Source organism: Microtus ochrogaster, unplaced genomic scaffold (genome assembly GCF_000317375.1).
Source record: "Microtus ochrogaster isolate Prairie Vole_2 unplaced genomic scaffold, MicOch1.0 UNK2, whole genome shotgun sequence".
NCBI lineage: Eukaryota > Metazoa > Chordata > Mammalia > Rodentia > Cricetidae > Microtus > Microtus ochrogaster.
This window is the reverse complement of record NW_004949100.1, coordinates 10,048,006-10,066,793: the sequence shown is the minus strand read 5'-3', so window position 1 is coordinate 10,066,793 and position 18,788 is coordinate 10,048,006. Positions and strand designations below refer to the sequence as shown.

Sequence of the window (18,788 nt, the reverse complement as noted above, 5' to 3'; positions counted from 1 at the left end):
CACACCTTTAATCCTAGTACTCGGGAGGCAGAGGCAGGTGGATCTCTGTAAGCTCAAGGCCAGCCTGGTCTACAAGAGCTAGTTCCAGGACAGGCTCCATCCAAAAAGTTCGAGAAACCCTGTCTCGAAAAACCAAAAAAAAAAAAAAAAAAAAAAAAAAAAAAAAAAACCCAAACATATAATATAAAAAAATCTTAACCACAAAAAATAAATAAAAAGACACGTGACTGGTCAAGGGAGTTGTTTTCTTTCTTTCTTTTTCTTTCTTTCTTTCTTTCTTCCTTTTGTTCTTCCTTCCTTCCTCCTTCCTTCCTTCTTTCTTTCTTTCTTTCTTTCTTTCATTTTTGTTTTTTGTTTTGTTTTGTTTTTCAAGACCAGGTTTATCTGTAGCTTTGGAACCTATCCTGGAACTAGCTCCTGTAGAACAGGCTGGCCTTGAACTCAACAGAGATCCACCTGCCTCTGCCCCTTGAATGCTGGGAATAAAGATGTGAGCTACCACCACCAGGCTAAGGGAATCGTTTTCTAAGAGTAAAAGAGCTTATTTTAAAATAATAACCAACAACTATCATTTACACACACACACACACACACACACACACACACACACACACGAGGGGGGCCTGGGGAAGGGAAGAAAGAGGGGAAGAGAGAGGGCTCTGAAAACCTCCAGGTAAAATTCGAACTCCAATAAACACCTAAAGTAAGGCTCCCAAGCTATTCTGCCCTTTGCTTGTGGGGCAGCTTCCTGGTCTCCCCAGAAAGGTATACAGCCTGCTCCCTGGGCTGACCCGCCCTCCACAGAAAAACTTGACAAGGCCTAGCAAATACACTCTCAAAGGCATTCTTTGGGGATTTGTGTGCAGGAATTTGGCAGCAGTGTCTTCCCCATAAGGTGTGGCACAAAGAACAAGTTCCTCAGCTAGAGGCATGGCATCATCTAGAGTTTCTTAAAAGGAGAAACTATTAACTTGTACTTACCCTGAAATCCATATTTATATTGAAATGTCTATAGACTCCTTCTGGTACTGATAAGATTAAAGAAAAAAATTACACTGGCAAGTGATTTTAGACTAACTCAGGTAAGGCATGGTCGTAACACTGGACACTTTGCATGAATATCCCCTGGATCCTCTTTCTTCACAGGCTTCCCTCTGTGAAATATTAGAGATACCACTGTCCTTCTGCAGGCCAGAGCAGTCACTGGAAAAAGCAAGGACTCAAGAGGAAGAACTTGATTCCAATCTCATCTTTTTGGACTTTTATTCCTACTAGATTCAAGTTGAAGCTACCCTTGTCTATCTTGACATGTGGTCTGCTTATTTGTGCAATTTACTGCCCTGCTGACCTTGTCATGGGTGCTGAGGAACCACATGTCGGGTGGGTGAATCATGGAACCTGCAGAGATGAGCTGTGCTACCTGCCATCCTGGGCCTTGTTGACTCAACAGGAGTCAGCTCTCACGGTCTGTGAATCACTTGTGAACCATGCATGACCCTCCTGGAGTTTGTAAACAAGGAAGACTGAGTGGGTCATCCACGGGGAGAGGCAACTGAAATAAATCAGCCACTTCCTAGTCACCATAATGACCACCTGAAAAACAAGAAAGATACAGAGACAGCAGTTATATAAAATCCTCAGGACGCTAGCGCAGGGACTACATCACAGTCACCTGTAGGCAGTCTATGATCATTGCTGACTGTGTGCCGGAGCAGAAGTGACTTGTGAATAATGCTCTCCTGCCCTTCTCCCTCTCCAGCCCACTCCAGTGCAGAGCCTGTGAGCTCTGGACTCTCAGCTTCCCCTCTGATCATTGTTCCTATTTCCCCAGAGGATACTCAGGGAGAAGGACTCCTGGATAAAGATCAGCTGCACACTGTGATCCCTACACCAGATAGGAGAGGAAACTGCAGTCTCTGAAAAGGCTGTCCATCAGATGACATCACAACTGAGAGGTGAGCACAAAGGAACACTATCCAAAACATGCTTGATTCCACACTCCCAGAGCATAAAGTCACTGTGACTACAAACCGCCTATAGATATAATTGTGGTTACTTTTTAAGGACCATAGTTGTGTGATGCACAGATTACATAAGCACCATCCACAAATATACCAAGCAGGGGTGTTAGTTTAAAAGAATAAATATATAAAAGAAACATACTAGATTAATTTGCATGACCCTCTATAGACCACACAGAAAATTAAATGAAAAAAAGTGCTTAGAATATGAAACTCCAAAATATACATCTAAAAAAAAAGCATGCAGGACATGGAGTGGGAATTATTAACTTTACTCAAAATAAAGTAAAGAAGTACTAAATATATAGTGAGATAAAAATATTTTATAAGTTAAAAAATATATTGATAGTATTGTAAAAGAAGCAGCTAGGTTCCATCACAATTTATTTTCACTTTATTCTATGATAACAGAATTGAGAATGAGCCCATGGCAGCCCCACTGTAAAAGGCAGTTCTCAGGCCTTTTTAGCATGGTGTCCTAATGTAACTGACTTCCCTCCCACAGAAGGTAAATTGAGAAACTGCTTCCAGCATTTATCGAGAGCACTTTCCCTTCTCATTGGCCAAAACCTGATGTTGCAACAGGACCGCTCTGGAGGTTTCTAGGTTATCAGAGGCCTTCACTACATCTATGTGATTTAAATGTGATTATAGTGTATAAGAATGTAAATTTGAATTGAGCTATATAATTAAAGTCTTGTTGTAGGGAGGCCGTTTGTTGGTTCCCGGCTGCTCAGCCCCGAAATAACAGCACAGAAACTACATTATTTAAATCACTGCTTGGCCCATTAGCTCTAGCTTCTTATTGGCTAACTCTTACATACTAATTTAACCCATTTCTATTAATCTGTGTATCACCACGTGGCTGTGGCTTACCAGGTAAAGCTTCAGCATCTGTCTCCAACAGAGCCACATGACTTCTCTCTGACTCTACCTCCTTTCTCCCAGCATTCAGTTTATTTTTCCCCGCCTACCTAAGTTCTGCCCTATCAACAAGCCAAGGCAATCTTCATTATTAACCAGCGGTATTCACAGCATCCAGAGGGGACTCCCGCATCAAAGTCTGACCATTTTACTGTGTTTATGTTTTGCTTCACATAAAGCCTTTTTTCTTTTTCTTTACAGAAGGCTGACCTGGCTACAGCAATCCAACCTTGGTGAGCACATCTAGAGGGAGGCGCCACACTTCGGGCAAGAGATGACACTACTCTGAAAGAGAGCGATGAGGAGACGAACATCAAAAGGGCCTTGGACGTGGAGAATAGTGCAGCACACAGGATGCAGTGGGTGATATATTTGCTTGGGAGTGCAGAGAGAGAAGTATGAAGAGAGAGTTCTTGTGTTCTAGATCTATTCCAACAAACTGACACAGGCGGTGGGCCTGAGAATTCTGGGTCTGAGCTGTGAAAGAGACTCTCCCTCTGATCTTCACGTTCTTTGGGAAACAAGCCTGAGACCCTCAGCCAGAATTTCTAAGCATCAGGCCTTTCTCTGTGTCTCCAGGTTCACCTAAAACACAACAGAGCCGGGAACACACCAAAACCTCTTAGAGAATCTCTATGTAGCTTCTTGGTATCATGGCAGAAAAAAATTAAATGAACAAATATTAGCTTCTCATTTCTCTTCCCCAAATAATCTTTTGATTTTATAACTGCTGGTAACGTGTTATATAATCCTGAATTTTACTCTTTTGTGGTGATTATTGCATACACATTTCTTAAAGGTGAATTTTGGGTATGCAGTGTCATACAGAATACTTCACCATCCTAAGAATCCTGCTCCACCTAGTCATGCCTTAAGCCCCCTTCCCTAAGCCTTACAGACCACAGGTTTATCTTATGATTCCTATGATTACTATTCCTATAATTCAGCCTCCTGCCAAATGGTGGATTTACTCAATGTGCAGACTTCCCAGATTGACCTTTTACACTTTGCAACATGAAACAACTCATTGCTTTTGCTGAGTGTTAAAAACAATAAAAGTGTGTTCACACTAAGCTTTAACTTTTAGACAAACACTTTTACTTACCAATAGCCATCACACATATGCATGCATGCATGTAGACATGTACACTCACATGCATACGCCCATATAAATATATATACACATATATCAGTCACTTAAGATGTACACTCAGCATTATTAATGAGCCAAACATAAGAAACACTGGATTTTGGAGCAAAAATAATTTCCAGGCTTCTCAAGCTATGTTTATAGTCTTAGGGCAGTGGAATCAACAGGAGTACACACCAATAACTTTAAACTTGTTTTGTTCTTAAAATAATATTTATGGAGTGAAAAGAGGGTGGGTATACAACTAAAAACAGGTAATCTATTTTTATTGTATTTTAATTGTGTATGTGTGTTTCTATGTATGTACATGTACTCATGTGCATGCAAGTACCCATGGAGATCAAAAGAGACTATTGAATCACTTGGAGTTGGAGTTACAGAGATTTGTTAATGACTTGACATAGATGCCTGGATCCAAATATATGGTAAAAGTAACAAGTGCTTTTACACTGAGCCATCTATCCAGTCCTCAAAATGCCTTTTAAAACAGATTTACTTATAACAATTTATTATTTTTACAATTGACTTTTTTTAAAAATAGATTTGCTTTTGCAGTAATACAAGTAATGTGATTCTGAAACAATTCAGACACGTTACAGGATTGAGCCGTGAATGAGCGATCTTATACTGTTGAAAGTCGGGGCCTTGCTGTGGAAAAAGGGTCACATACATATTTTTTTAAGGAATGTATTGATACTAGAGAGATGGGGAGGGGAGAGGAGGAAGTCTCTTACCTAAGGTAGGTAGCTGAGTGCTGGCAAGTAAATGTCAGGGGTGGGAAGAGATTGAAAAATAATTTACACTATCATAGTATCAAAAGGAAGATTGAATCAGACAAGAAACACCAACGGATGCTAAATCTAAAAAAGAGATTTTGATGAAGACCAGAAACTTGGCATGAACTTAATGGGTCTTACCACACATGCTGCTAATTAATTTCAAGGTGAAAACAAAGCAATTATACAGGGTGAAAACTAAGCACCACTTTCACTGCCCTATTGACCTCAGCAGAGAGCAGACGGCCTTCATGTAACTCCACATAGGATGCCTGGGGAAGGACACGGTGACCTCGGAGAAGCATCTGGTGTAGAACACATACTTGACTCTAACTAAGAGAAAACAGAAGACCAATGAGGAATATTCGAGTAAAAAAAGAGGACAGTGACAGTCTTCAAAATGTTATTGAGACAGAAGACAATTGAAGGTTATGGAAATATCTGAGCATAGATCGTGTCCTACATTGGAGGGAGAAATGCAACAAAGTAAGGGGTTGAGACCTTCAAAAGGCTAACAGCTTTGTGGCCCCAGTGCCTCTGTGTGATATTCCCTTCAATTGTAGGCTGGATTCTTATTATTCAGGAGGATATTGCTACTTTTAGGAAATGTCTAGGGGCTAGTGGTGCATAGGAAAAGGACTGGGGTGGACAGTTTAATATTCATATAATGGTTAATGTGTGGTGAGGAAACAAACTGGCAAAGACAGAGTAAAATTGCAACAGTAGTTGAATCCAGTGGAAGGCTGAAAATGTGCTCTGAATACTCTTCATGTTAATTTTTAAGTATGAAATTATTGAAAGATCCAAAATCATAATTAAATAGTTTTTAATGAAGCTTGTGTTAGATATAAGCAATTTCCAAGAGTTCCTTATCTCCTATAATTGCGACAACTCCTCCTAGGAAGACTTTAAACAGTGGTTCTCAACCTGTGAGTGGTGACCCTTCTAGCAAAGGTATATCTTAAAAAAATATTTACATTATAACTCATAAAAGTAGCAAAATTACAGTTATAAAGCAGCAATAAAATAATTTTATGATTGGAGGTCACCACACCATGAGGAACAGGATCAAAGGGCTGCAGTGTTAGGAAGATTGAGAACCACTGCTTCTTTATGATTTTGCATTTTTGTTTTTCGAGACAGGATTTCTCTGTGTAGCCCTGACTGTCTTGAACCTTGCTCTGTAGACCATGCCAGCCTCGAACTCACAGAAACCTCCTGCCTCTGCCCCCAGAGCACTGGGATTAAGGGTGTGTGCCACTACCACCCAGAAAGAGCCACTGCTTTAAAATACTCTTTCAAGACATTCCTGTCTTTCATAATTTCCCCAGCATCTTTCATTCAAAATAAAAAACAGCTTTAGCATCACCTGGAGTTACACTTACAGTGATCATATCAAGAACTTAAGGCAGAAACAGATTTCTACATCCAAATTCAGGGAGTGTTTGAGTCATTAGTGTCCTGGCTCCTTCTGTCTCTGTGTCCTGCCATGTTTGTGCATCTGTTTATCATCCTTGAAGGTTTACAGATCCAGGATTCTAGTCCTCCAAGCTTGCCTCTGAAGCACCAGCCATTACATCCACGTTCAGGAAAGCAAGTCTCCATTGCTAAAAGACTTAGCTAGACTTTTGTTGTGCCCGAGTCCTGGGACCCCCAAGAAGACCACCATGGAGCCACACTTTCGAATGCAAAAGCAAAGTTTCATTTATAGCAGGTGAGTATGGGTCCTCTGCCTCACAGTTTGGCATAGCAGATAGAGGGAGAAGGACCCCATCTACTATTGTAAGGGGTTTATAAAGACAAAAATTACAAAGCAGTCACAAGGTTACAGTTTCAAAATACAAAATTACGTATCCTATATCATAATTGGCTCAAGGTTAGATAAAGCTTAGCTGTTAGTTCCTGATAGGCTATTATTATCTAAGACAGATAGCAACAGCCCCTCGGTTATGTCCTCCAGACATCCGCTGACCCTTTGCTAACCTCAGGGGCTGTTTGAAATATTACCCAACTGATAGGGGAAGTTGGGTGGTCAACATTCTCTGTCTGACTCTGAGTGGGAGAATAGGCTGTAGTCAGCAACTTTGTATTAACTTAGGTCCTCCATTAACTAATACTTCCTCTAAAGAGGGGTCCCGTGACCTTTAACTTATCCTGGAAGCTGGCGTGCCAGCCTTCAGCTTTTCCGTGGCCTTCAACTTATCCTGGGGGCTGAGGTGTTGGCCTTCAGCTTTTCCGTGGCCTTCAACTTATCCTGGGGGCTGAGGTGTTGGCCTTCAGCTTTTCCGTGGCCTTCAACTTATCCTGGGTGCTGAGGTGCCAGCCTTCAGCTTTTCCAGCCTTTCACTTTCAACCCCAAACTTTCTACTTCCTTCTCATTGGCCAGAATTTCACCTGGCGATCACGTCTAACTTCAATAGAAGATGAAAAATGAAACTGGGGATTGTGTCTCCTCTGTCATCAGGCAGAGTCACAAATTTACAGCCTGCCTGGGCTACAGAGCAAATTCACACCCAGCCTGGATAACTTAGCAACATCCTGTTTTAAAATATGAAGTAGTAAAGGGAGGGCATGGTATATAGCTCAGTGGTAGAGCACTTAATAGCATGTTCAAGGCTCTAAGCTCAATTCCCAGTACACAGGAAGGAAGAAGTTTTAATATAAGGTTGGCAATTATCAATATCTAAACACCCATTGTGGCATTTGTAGATGTTTTGTTTATGGTACATTATTGTATTTTGTCTGCATTCATATCAATATTGTAGCTATAACAAATAGGTTTTGGATATGAAATACCTCTACTTATTTGTTGACAGAGGTTTCTGTCCTGCCCAGTCCCACAGCCGTTCAGTCCCAAAGAAACACACAGAAGTCTACATTAATTTTAAACTAGTTGGCCCATTAGCTCAGGCTTTCTTATTTACTAACTCTTACATCTTACACTAACTCATAATTCTTGTCTGTGTTAGCCACATGGCTTGGTACCTTTATCAGTAAGGCATTCTCGTCTTGCTTCCTCTGTGTCTGGGTGATGACTGAAGACTGAGCCTTTCCTCTTTCCAGAATTCTCCTGTTCTGGTCAGCCCACTTATACTTGCTGCTTGGCTACTGGCCAATAAGCATTTTATTAAATCAATACAAGTGGCAAATCTTTACAGCTTTACAGGATACAAGAACATTGTCCCACAGCACTTAGTTTTGAAGCTCTAATGCTGGCTCACGGCGAATGGCACTATAATTAGTCATGAAGGCAGATGAAATTGTGTGTCATTCATAGCCATTGACAGGCTACGACAATTGCCTGTCTGACAATTCAGGTTGAGTACCATGATCACTCCACACAGATGGCCTTCAGTTACAGAATGCCCTTGAGAAATTATTTTTCCAAAGTTTAATTTGGTTATAAAACATAGCTTTAATTTTGGTGTTGTTGAAATTTATTGATGATTACAGGTCATAGAATATGAAAGATTGAAATTTTTAGCAACAATAAAATCTAGTGACAGAGAGATGACAAAGACATCTGAACCACTCAAGCCTGATGATCTGAGTTCAATCCCTGGAACCCAGGAAAAGAAAGAACCTACTTGACAAGATTGTCATCTGGTCTTGTATGTGTGTGGTAGCATATGCACATGTCCCAACACATTATCATAGTATTAATAACAGTAATAATGATAGACTATAAAAATCCCTTCCCACTTTTCAACTATGAACACTGAAAATTCCTTTATTTGGATACTAAAACAGTTAATATTAGATAAATTTCTGATCTCATTTAATCATTAAATAAGGAAATAGCTTCATAAATAATTTCACTAAAAAAACTATGATTATTTTTTTATGATCATGGAAGCAGGCAGCCAAGCATGTCAGAGTTCTGAAAAGTGTTTCATCTTTCAGGCATGCATTAGCCTGCAGAACTGAACTGTTCTTCAAAAAGCAGCAAGTCATTCTCTTTATGTGTGAAAACATTAGCTGAAAGAGAAAGCTCATGCACAGAAAGAATCAGAAGGAACAAGCACTCCTATAGCTTTATTTTAACAATATGTTAGACACTTTGTAGACAGAGGCATAAGAGTGTTAATCAAAGATCCCTGGCCTCACGAAGCCTTCAGCCCCAGACAGTTCTTGCTTGAGTTCTTTCATGTCATTAACTCCTAAAGCTTACACATCTGGTCACTATGTTTTTGCACTAACAATTAGTCCTTCACAAAAATTTCCACCTTAAATTTTAAATCTAAAAATACAAAGCCCAGGGGGAGCCTAGGCAGTTTGGATGCTCACCTTACTAAACCTGGATGGAGGTGGGCAGTCCTTGGACTTCCCACAGGTCAGGGAACCCTGATTGCTCTTAGAGCTGATGAGGGAGGGGGACTTGATCGGGGGAGGGGGAGGGAAATGGGAGGCGGTGGCGGGGAGGAGGCAGAAATCCTTAATAAATAAATAAATTTAAAAAAAATAATAAAATAAAATAAAAATACAAAGCCCAGAACCAATACCGTTAGTAGTTATGACTTTTATTAAAAAGTAAAGTTGCTAGTAAAAACTAATAAAAGTAGAATAACACTTCTGGTAAAATAAAATGTTCCTTGACAATTTATTTTATGATTTTAGAAAACTTTTTATTTAAAAACTTTTTTCATAAAATACATTTTCATCACGTTTTTCTTCTCCCCATACTCCTCCCAGGTTTTTCCCCTCCTTCTTACCCACCCAATTTCATGTTCTCACTCCTTCTCAAAACAAACAAACAAACAAACAAAGTAAAACAACAAATAAACCCAAAAATGCTAAAGTGAAATCAAAAGCCCAGAGAATAAAACCCACGGAGCATGTTCTGTGTTAACTAACTCCTCCTGGACATGGGGTCATGGTTGCTATATTCAGTCACACTGTATCGGAGAAAACTGATTTCCCTCTGCCAGCAGGTGTCAATTACAAATAGCTTCTTGGGGTGGGGCCTTGTGTCTCCTTCGCCTTCTCAGGGCTGGGACCCCATCTGATGTGAGCTTCTGCAAGGTCCTGTGTGTGGTACCACAGTTCCTGTGAGTTCGTGCGTGTGTATCGGTCCACTGTGTCCTGCAGGCACTGTTACCTTGTAGTCATCATCCACCACCTCTGGTTCTTGTCACTTTCTTTTGTTATGCCTTCTCCCACATGGATCTCTGAGCCTTAAGGGGAGGGTTTTGATGAAGACATCCCATTAACAACCGAGTGCTTCAAAGTCTATAACTCTCTGCACATTGTCCAGATCTCTGTGTTAGTTTCCATCTCTTGAAAAGCTTAAGCAATCTGCAGCACATTGAATGACGCATTGATCGATGGGTACACAGTGTGACATTAGGAGTCATTTTGTTTATAATAGTGCTATGCTTCTTTAGCTGAATAATAGCAATACAGTTTTTCCCCTAGGCCCCTCACCTACCTAGTCTCAAGTTCTTGGCCACTTTAGCAGTATCGGGTATGAGTTGCATCTCATGAAGTAGGCCTTAAATTCAATCTAAAGGTGCTTGGTTACTCGTATTCTAGTGCCGCTATTGCACCAGAGTGTCTTGCAGTAGATCACAAAGTTTGTAGATGGGTGACATTAATGGTTACCTTCCTCCTCCAGTAGTGTAGAGTACCTTCTAGTTTTGTGAATGGTAGTTAGTAGGGACGAAGCTTCCAGTCGGGCTCCAGCTCGACTTCTGCATGTTTGAGGACAAGTAAGTGTTGTCATCAGCAAGAGAACTTTACCATCAAGTTATGAAGAGCAACCAATAGCCTTGGGGCTTGTAGTTTTATAAGTATATATAATAATGAACTATCCCAACTTGCTCAATTCTTGCCTCACTGTATCAAGCAACTCTGAATTGCAAAGCAATCATCTGGCTATTTTTTTTTTCTACTTGATGGAACAGGCAACCAAGCTGAATTTGCTTCTAATTTGCCAGAGAGTTTGGCACTGTGGGAAGTTTCAGCACAACTGCCTGGCATATTGAAGAAAATGCTACCTCAAGTCAAAGGTGGGGCTCCAGGACAAGTAAACAAAAGCCATGCCAAGAAAGATGAACACACCCTCTTTTGAAGATTACTGCCAAGTGTCTCTAAGCCAAAAAAAGCATCTCACCCAGGCTTGCTTCATCTCTACCGTACCTCTTCCCTTCTTAATACCAAGGATGTCAATTACAGCCCAACAATTCTCCCTGAAGTTTCAAAAGGAATGAGGTCTACAGGTAGATAGTGAAGGGTGAGAATGATTACAATGTATTGTATGCATGTATGAAATTATCAAAGAATTAATAAAATGATATGGATTGTTTCTTAAAAGAGAAAGTAACCTTTAATCCCTAAAAATAAAAAGATTAAAGAATTGGCTAACTAAAATCAGAATGATGCTTCTTTGCTGTCAGGTTACTCTCTGATAGAGAGCAGGCAAAGACAGGGCATATATGGTGGTTTGTGGCATTGCTGGGAGTACAAACAATTCAGTTCACAGTGCATCTTCTTGTCTGGGAAAAAGGCAGAGGCGTAGCTTGCTGACAAGCCCAACTAGATTCTTTGGTTGCTATATCTGTCACTAGGGAGAGCCATCTAACCTGAAAGGTGAGATATCGAATCTTGGAAATGTGTTTGGTGATGCATTCCCGGCCTTTGAACAAAGGGGACTTTGAGTGGGTTCTGAATCACAGTTCCAAAGCCCCAGCCCACAGGGACCACAAAGCACGAGGGGTATCATGTAGATCATTAACCAAGTAGCAATACTTGCCCAGTAACAGTTCCTGCTGAGACAAGCTTTGAATGTTGTTTTCTTCTACAATACTGAAAAAAAAAACCATAAAAACAAACAAACAAAACCAGGTGCCCAGGCATAACCAGAAACAGGACAAAGATGCTGTTTCTGAGATAAAAATGGGGTGCAAAGCACATGAAATCTAAATTTTCCTAGATTTCTCCTTCCTTCAAAAATGTTGTGTTATACTATAATGAAGCCAACACTTCATTATAGTAAATTATTCACCTATAAGATACAAGTTGAGTCTGTAATCTGCACACCTTTATGATTGCTAGTATTATTAAGTTTAAATACAATTTTTAAAATATCCCTTTTATTTTTTGAGATTATATGATGACATCATTTCTCCTTCTCCCTCCTTCCAAATCTTCCCATATACCACTCCTTGCTCCTTTTCAAATTCATGTCTTATTTTTTTCATTAATCTTTGCTACATACATGAATATGTATGTATATACATGAACACTTTTTTATTGATTTTATTGAGTTCTATATTTTTCTCTGCTTCCCTCCCTGCCTATCCCCTCCCCTTTAATCCTCTCCCATGGTCCCCATGCTCCCAATTTACATGCTGGAGAGGTTGTAGGGTAAAGGGAACATTCCTGCACTGCTGGTGAGAATTCAAGCTGGTACAGCCCCTTTGGATATCAGTATGGTGATTTCTCAAAAAATTAGGAAACAACCTTCCTCAAGACCCAGTAATACTACTTTTGGGTATATATCCAAAGGATGCTCATTGTGCCACAAGGACATGTGTTCAACTATGTTCATAGCAACATTGTTTGTCAAAGCCAGAATCTGGAAACAACATAAATGCCCCTCAACTGAAGAATGGATACGGAAAATGTGGTACATTTACACAATGGAGTACTACATAGCAGAAAAAAATAACAACATCTTGAAATGGATAAAATCAGGCAAACGGGTGGAGCTTGAATGCATCATTTTGATGAGGTAACCCAGACCCAGAAAGACAATTATCATATGTACTCACTCCTAAGTGATTTTTCAACATAAAAGCAAAGAAAACCAGCCTACAAATCACAATCCCAGAGAACACAAACAATGATCAGGACCCTAAGAGAGACATACATGGATCTAATCTACATGGGAAGTAGAAAAAGTTTAAAAAACTTTTTAAAAATGTAGAGCTGGACATTCTATACAGAAAAACACATGACCATGTGCTTGGTCCTTAAAAAATCCAAGTATCTCCAGGAAGAGGAGGTGTTGGTGGTTTAGGGAAAAGAAGTGGGTTCAAATCTTTAAAATGACGAGAGGAATTTCTACAGCTTCCTTCTGATGAGCAAATTCATCAGGCAGGACTTGTCCTTGTGTAAAATTCCCCATGCATGTTTCACACTGAGACACTAGAGGGAAGCAAAGTAGGAAAAATACTGGAGACTGGCACGTTGTGCTTCTGAAAGAAAATCATTGCTTTCAACCTGATGTGTTCTGTTATTTTGTTGGGTGAAAAGAGATTAGATTATTTTTTTTAAAAAGTTTGGATTTGATCCCCCCAAAACCCCAAGTTCCACTTTCCAAAAGCAGATGTACAGATGAGTCTCAGAAGAGGCCTTACCTCTGTTGGAGTTGAGAAAAACAGCAAAGCCCCAAGCCAGGTTTGAGAAGGGCTTGAGTTACACAGACCTGTTATTCAAGGCTTATTCAAATTCTGTTTAGGAAATTGCCTTCCGAATTACATGAAGCCATAATTAAGAGCAGGAGAACAACCCCTCTGACTTCTTTCTCCTTTTAGTGCACCAATGTTTTCAGAAACCGAGGAAGAAGTGCACGACTTAGTGTTTCTCAGCCCTCATCTCCTCATTGAGGAAATGGAATGAGAGAGCTCTGTTATATGTAGTAGTAAGCTCTCTGGGAGTTCCTAATGGCTAAATCTTCATCTGCTGTCTCTTCCTTTTCTTCACAGGAGCTGACGAAAAGGAAATGAGCAAACTTCAGGTGAGAGAGAGTTCCTCTTCTGCCAAGTTAGTGACTACATTAAAACATGTTTTACAGGTAGAAAACTTTAGGATTAGTTTGACTCACTAATGGTGAATGGAGACCCGAACTTGAACCTGTAATGGGCTTTATCAACTAATCTTCAAACCAAGGGTTTTTGTTTGTTTGTTTGTTTGTTTGTTTGTGCTTTGTCAGGACAGGGTTTCCCTGTGTATTCCTGCTGTCCTAGACTTTGTTCTGGAGACCAAGTTGGTCTCCAACTCACTGAGATCCGCCTGCCTCTGCCTCCCAAGTGTTGGAATTAAAGGCACGCACCACTAACACCTGGTTCTTAGGGGTTATTCTTATTGAGGGAGAAAAACCCACCATGGCTCAGCAATTTGTTAGACAAATTTGGTGAGGCATATTTGAGTTTAAGACATATAAAATTCATGTATATGTTATGTTTTTTTTCTGTTTGTATCTTTGTTTTGGTTTGGTTTTTGAGGCAGGGTTTCTCTGTGTAGTCCTAGCTGTCCTAGAACTTGCTATATAGACCAGGCCTCGAACTCACAGAGATCCACTTCCCTGTGTCTCCTGAGTGAGAAAATTCAAGATGTACACCATCATGCCCAACATGTAATGGTTTTAAAGACAGTTTTAAAATAGGAAAAACAATGTGATTGATGCTGCTTTGCTTATGATGCCTTTGTAAAGTCAAAATTTGTATGTCAAAAGATCCTGGAAATGTTTATTTGTAAGAATAGTGAGAATACTTGAGTGTAACTTAGTTCTTAGTCTTTTCTGAAATTTTAACAACTGAGATTTTACAAATTCAGGCTCAAATTTAATGATGCTTAATTGCCTAAATTTTTTCACTTAGTAATAGACCCTGAAAAAATAATTTTGAGTGGTAGAATAACTGAAAATATTATACTTGTGTTTTATTTATTTATGAGTTTCAAAATGGAACAGTTTCCACAAGTCCTAAGGTCTGTAAGAATTACAACATTAATAGTAATAAAATGATTGTAGCCCTTTTTTTTTCTATCGTTGGGTTTTGAAATTGGCATACTCAACTAAGAATTACAGAATACAGCAATCCCATGCCCTACAGATATTTTCCTAAGCAGAGATGGAGAGCCTGTTTTATGCTACACATTTACAATGTGTGGAGTGGTTTCTACAATATCAGTTCCATGGGAGAAACAGTTTTCTTTCCCTTGCTAGTACCGTGTCTCTTGGCGTGGGATACAGTCGAGCACAGAAAGCTTGATGAACAGAAAATGAAAAATACATCCTCAGTCTGAAAATATATTTCCAGTAAAAGCTGCATTAAAGCAACAAGAGAATCTGAGTTGCATTAATTCTGAATTTTCTGACTCAGTAAAAGGCCGTCTGGAGCGAATTATGCAGAAAACTTTGAAAAATGGAGAAGCACATGTGATGTAACCCAGAGGAGCCACTGAAGTATTAAACATGGAAATACTATTAGCATTACCCCGGTTTACAAATGGCTGAACTAATTTATTTTAGTTTCTAGGAGAGGAGCAAGGTTTGGGTTGGCTATGGAAACAAAGACAGTGAGAGACTGGTCTTTGTTCTCACTACAGTCATGGGCAGAGATCACAGTCCATAAGTAGAATTAGGAAACATACAGTTCCATGACCTGCACTGCACGCCTTTGGGATTGACCTTTCAGAAAATGAAGAAGCAACAAACACACAAAGAAAAGCAGGGGTTGCATGGACAATGTGTCCGGATGGTGAGCTTTCCCAGCACCCCAGAAACATAGCATATTTTTACACGTAGCTGATAGAGGAGGCAGATTAACCATCTCATCTTGTAGAGGGTTCTGTGCAGGAGCAGTCGCACATTGCAGCAATCTGGGAGGAGGAAATTGTGGTCAGTACACACTGCCAGCATCTGTAGAACCAAGGGAAGGCCTTGCTATCCCCAGGGGTGTGAGGCACTGTGTTTTTGACATGGCTATACTAAAGTCCACAGCACACATTCTTTCAGGACTTCACCTGCTCCCCATCACACCATTTTTATTAGATTGGTAGAAGCAATCTAATATCCTCAATCTAATCACCCCGACATGAGAATTTCTAAAATGGAAACGAAGTACACAATGTCAAACATTCCTCACCTCCGTGCGTCTCTGAGGGTCTTGACATTAATCAGCTTCTGATTCAGCTAGAATGGGGTGAGTCCCGCCCTTCTTCATTCTAACTGGTTGATACCAATCTACTAGTCTATGCCCTGATTGGTGAGTTGCAATATTTACCTGTTGCCTCTCTGTCCCATCAGTTTAGATTCATATCTTTTCATCAAATGAAAGTTTGACACCCACGTTTTCAGGTTTTGCCACACTGGAACAGGTACGGTGCAGCCAGCTGTACCAGGAATAAAAGGTATCGCAACAGGATTAAAGTGAGGTTTTAGAAACTAGAAGGGCGTTTAGGTGGAGCACTAGCGTGCAAATTTCCCAGCACACCTCCCTTTTGACTCCCACATTGAACCTGGCATTGGTCCTCAATGTCTCGCCATACAAAATGTAAATGAAAACACCACAGACCCAAGGCTTATCATAATACACAGGATACACGATTTTTTTTATATATTTTTAATTTCTCATTGGGTAGTAGGTGATGGAGGAGGGTCATCTTTCTATCTGTTGATTTCATTGGTTAAGCAATAAAGAAACTGCTTTGGCCTTGATAGGTTAAAACATAGGTGGGAGGAGTAAACAGAACAGAAGGCTGGGAGAAAGAAGCTGAGTCAGGGAGTCGCCATGATTCTCCCACTCCAGGCAGATGCAGGTTAAGATCATTCCTGGTAAGCCAGCTCTTGGGCTACATAGATTATTAGAAATGGGCTAGCCCAGGTGCGAGAGTTAGCCGAGAAAAGGCTAGATAAAATGAGCCAAGCGGTGTTTAAAAGAATACAGTTTCCGTGTAGTTATTTCGGGTAAAGCTAGCCGTGCGGGCGGCCGGGTGCCAGGGATGCAGCCACGCCGCTCCTAATTCAACAAGTAGGGAAGGTCACACTATATTTTTAATCTTATGTGTGATCATCCAAAGCTACATTCAACCTTTCTTTCTGTGTTTAAAGTGATGTATCAGAATGCTTGCTAAGTATTTAACTGCACTGCACTCTTTGTTTTCCCCAATAACTATAGGAGTACCACAGCTGACCCTAGTTTAAAGATGATGAAAGTAAGGATTTGGGAGCCAGATGATAAAGCACTGGAGTCAGTCTGAATGAGAGCCTGGACTCTTAGCCATTTGCTTCCTTCCCGCAGTCCTTCTGAAAACAAAGTTTTATTTTGGATTTTATTTTAGAAAAAAAAAGTGAAGATCTCTTCTATAACAAGGTAACAAGATAGTTCTAGCTTGGTATGGGAAGCAGTCCTACCTTGAATGGACTGTGGCCCAGATTACAAAGAATTATATAATTTCTGAATTAATCTACATGACAATAATTTACTTTACCTGTGTGCATGCATGGTCCTTTAGAGAATCCATGTACTTTTTGCATCAATCTACCTTCCACAAATATATAAAGAGTTGTGCACACACAACTCTTTCTTCATGCAGCCTATAGGTAATGAATATATAACTATTAATACATACTTATTTTATTGTTGTTTACATCCTTCAGCTAAGGCTTAGAGCATGTCAGGCAGACCTCTCCTTTGTGCTCTGAATCACTTGGGGGTGGTAAGGCATAGCCATATCATCAAAGGCTTTCTAGAATGGGTGGAATAAGGAAATGTACCTGGAGAGGAGAAACACCTCCCAGTGGTTCGAGCAATCCTGAAACAGCCAAGGTCCAGAAGCCCAGAATGGCAAAATGGATGACCTCTTAACCTCACAGACAGGGCACCAAGTCAGAAAGTGAATGCAAAAAGTGGGGTGCCCTGGATTAAGTGAAGAGGTTACGGCACTTGTCCCATGGATGATGAAAATGTTGCTACTCATAATCCTATTCTGTGAACTTTAAAGTAAACACTTGATTAGGAACAGTCAACATTAAAAACTCAAGCGCAGTTCTTAACTTGTGGTCTTCATTTTTCCACCTCCAGACCAGCACACAAGGAAACTAAGAAAACCCACCATGGGAGTTTCACAATTAGCTATCTGTCCAATTATGGAGGTCACTGACAATGCTGCTTCTTTGCTTCCGTTGTGAAGTTACAGATTAAAATTAATGGGTTCCTTTGAGGGAAAACTCAGTAAATTTGGGGGACAGAATGATTCTAAAATTCTTAGATATATCTAAGAATTCTTAAATATCTAGGTGTGCGTGTGTTGTATCAGATAAAAATATTTTATCAATTATTTGAGATCTGAGGATCATGCATTTTAGTATTTGCGCCCACTCCTTCCTGTAACTCTTCTCAAATCACCCTACCTTCCTACCTATTTTTTTTTATAAGAGTTGCCATAGCCATGGTGTCTCTTTGCAACAATAGAAACCATAACTAAGGTAGAAGGATCAGGGACTAGGGTATTGCTGTGATAGGCCTGATCTTGTTTTTGTTTGGAGTTAGATGGACTTTGGCACTTTGGGTAAGGAAAGCAGTAGAACATAATAAGCTCTGCTTAATGGGCCACATTAGTAGGAGCATGGAGAACAGCGGTGCTCAATGTGATTCGATGAACTGTGGGGATCAAGAGGTTTCAGAGGAGAAAAATATTAGTATGTAGCCTAGAGATTGATCTTAGGATATTTTAGTAAAGATAGTCATTGCCTTTTGCCCTTGTCTGAAGAGTCTGCCTGAGGTTAAGTGAACAATTTTGGATTAATTCCATTGGCAGAGGAAATTTTAAAACAGTTTAGGATAGGCTCTGCTAGTTACTAGTGTTAATTCTGAAGAAGAGATGTAATGAAAAGAAGCAAGTTGAGCAAGGAAAAAATATCTGAGGAAAAAAGAACAGAGCACTAGAAAGCAAAATGGAGCTACGTTCTGTGTTCAAGGAGGTAAACAGATTAAGAAATGGAATAAATGAAGTGGTGACCTCAGGGCAATATCTCACCCAGTTAAGTTTCCAACTTGTTAAAAAGAATTAAAGAAAAGTTTAGAGCCAGGTGTGGTGGTGTATACCTCTAATCTCAACACTGGAAAGAGAGAGGTGGCAGATCTCTGAGTTCAAAGCCAGCCTGGTCTACAGAGCAAGTTTCTTTCTTTT

General features: G+C 40.1%; 1 protein-coding gene across 3 annotated transcripts in view; it reads right to left on the bottom strand.

The window, feature by feature from the left end:
* Positions 1 to 15,984, bottom strand: part of Scel (sciellin) — a 118,942-nt gene extending 102,958 nt beyond the window's left edge. For all 3 annotated transcript variants that reach the window (XM_013353109.2, XM_026788433.1, XM_026788434.1), the window contains exons 1-2: positions 15,881 to 15,984; positions 1,421 to 1,593 (exon numbers count right to left, since the gene is read on the bottom strand). The gene's annotated coding sequence lies outside the window, so the exon portion shown is untranslated. The remainder of the gene's footprint in view (positions 1 to 1,420; positions 1,594 to 15,880) is intronic.
* Between the last annotated feature and the right edge of the window lie 2,804 nt (positions 15,985 to 18,788).